Here is a 2,732-nt window from a genome sequence, read left to right on the forward strand (position 1 = left end):
ATAAACAACTGAAAAGTATTTTAACCTGTGTTGCTGTATCTCCTGTTGTTTTGCTGTGCTAATTTATTAAACAATGCCTTCTATCTGCATTTTCTGTAATGTCAAAGACCATCATTTTTTTGCTCCCTCAGATTTCTTTGGGATTTTTTTTTCTGTTTAAATTCATGATATTTCATGTGTTTTGTCTGAAGTTTCCTCCAGAGGTTTCTTTACTGATTGTACTTCAGTATGGTGTGGATTCTGGGAGAAGGTGAGTAATATATTACATGAAGTCACCAAAAAAACACCGAAAGGGAGAGAACCCTGCAGTGACAGGTGATGTGCCCCCAGAGGCAGGCGTGACTCCAGCAGAGCTGAGCTATGGGCTCCTAGTTAACCTCTGAGCACTGCAGGCAGAAACTCCAGGTGCTGGTCCTTCCTCCCAGATGTGTTTCAGAACCAGCCTGGGACAGGTTCAGATCTGTACCAGCTGCTGTCATGCTGGTTTTGTCGCTCCATGTAAGCATAAAGCTGGCATGAACTCAGCTTTTTAAATAACTCTTGTTCATCTGCTGTATGAGGAAAAAAGGCCAATTTGTGCAGATTCTGCTGTAATGCCTTTGTTGCCAGAGCTTTTGTTTTAAAAGACTAATCTGTAGTTTGTAGAATCACAGAATCATGGAATATCCTAAGTTGGGAGGGACCCACAAGAATCATCAAAGTCCAACTCCTTGCCCTGCACAGGACACCCCAACAGTAATAGCATCATAGAATGGCTTGGTTTGGAGAGGACCTTTAAGATCATCCAGTTCCCCACCCTGTGCCTGGGAGTGTTGTCCAAGTGCTCATGGAGCTCTGACAGCCTTGGGGTCATACCCATTCTCTGAGGAGCCTGTTCAGTGCCCAGCCACCCTCTGGGGGAAGAACCTTTCCCTGATACCCAGCCTGACCCTCCCCTGGCACAGCGCTGTTCCCTCAGGTCCTGTCCTTGGTCACAGGGAGCAGAGGTTGGAGCTGCCCCTCAGGAGGAAGCTGCAGACCTGGTGAGGTCTGACCTCAGTCTCCTCCAGGCTGAACAAACCAAGGGACCTCATATGGCCCCTCTGTGCCCTTCGCCATCTTTGTAGCCCTCCTCCACATGTGCTCTTTTAATAGCTTTATATCCACACCTGGCAGCACCCCAAACTGTCCCCAGGACTTGGGGTGAGGCCACCCCAGTGCAGAGCAGAGCAGGACAGTCACCCCCTCGCTCTGCCGGCAATGCTGGGCCTGATGTCCCCCAGGACAGGGCTGGCCCTTGGGGCTGCCAGGGCACTGCTGGCTCCTGTTCCACTTGCCCTCAGCCCAAACTCCCAGGTCCCTTTTCATGGTGCTGCTCTCCAGCCTCTTGTTCCCCAGTCTGTCTGGACATCCAGGGTTGTCCAGTCCCAGGTGTAGAAGCTGGCACTATTCTTTGTTAAACCTCACGTGGTCAGTGATTGCCCATCTCTCTGTGTTCCTCCCTGATGTACTTAGGCCTGAGCAGCAGGCCTCAGCCAGAGCTGACTTACAAGATGAATTCTGCACCAACACCATCAGTATTATTTAGCTAAAAATAGAAGACTGAGATGCTTATGCTAGCTCTGTATAACCTTGTGTAGTTATCTGCAAGAAATGTATCATTTTAAGAAATTTTCCCAACTGACATGAATAGAGGCTTGTTTGTAGAATATTTTAGGATAAACCCTTCCAGCTGAGGCCTGGGCTCTGGCCAAGCCCTGGCCCCTGCTGGTCAGGACGTGTGCCATCAGATCCAGGTGTTTCTGCGCTAAAAATGTAATAGGTTACTTGGACTTGCTGATTTGGGCCTATAAAAGCTGGACCAACTTTCAGGGTGAATTTGTAGACCTCAGCTACGTGTGGACACACCGTGTAGGATTTCCCCAATTGCCAGGAAGGGTTCTCCAGGTCCTTGCTGCAAACGGGGCTCCCCAGTGACTGTGGATCTGGATGATGGTAAAGTATTCAGGCAATTGGTGATGTATCTTTCTCAATCACTATCCTCTCTCTCATATAGCAATTACTAGGTGCATTACCTTGCTTACTTTTGCTTGTTGCTAAAGCCAAGCATGTAGTTTTATTGAATGTATCATTATACTTTTGTGTTACCTTAATATTCATAGTAAAATAAGACCATTCTTTCCATTGGTGTCTGTGTCCTTTAAATCGCCCCTGCCAATTGGCAGAACACTCCCATGCCACAGACCTTGCTCACTCTGACCATACTTTCTTGTTTTGCCTTAGCTCCAGAGGAAGATCCCTGCTTGGCCAAGCTGGCCTCCCACCTCACCTCTTGACTTCCAGTATGTGGGAATTGCCTGTTCCTGTGCCCTTAGCACATTGTGCTTAAAAAATGACCGGCACTGATGGACCCCAGCACCTCAAAAGCATTTCCCCAGGGAACCCTACTGACTAAATTCCCTGAGTGGCCTGAACTCTGCTCTCCTCATGGCCAGGGTAGAAGTTTTGCTGACACTTTTCCTCCTGTCATCAGAGATTTTAAACTTGATTGCTTTGTGGTCACTGTGGCCAAGACGGCCACCAATTGCCAATCCCCTTATGAGACCCTCTCTGGTAACAACAAATCACAGGGGGCACCTTTCTTGGTTGGCTCCCTTAGTACCTCTACCATGAAGTTGTTACCCAAGTGTTTTAGGAATTTTCTGGACTAGTTTGTACCGCTGTGTGGTGTTCCCAGTTAAACTTGCCAGATG

The sequence above is a fragment of the Coloeus monedula genome (assembly GCF_965178545.1).
Source record: "Coloeus monedula genome assembly, chromosome: 17".
NCBI classification, from domain to species: Eukaryota; Metazoa; Chordata; class Aves; order Passeriformes; family Corvidae; genus Coloeus; species Coloeus monedula.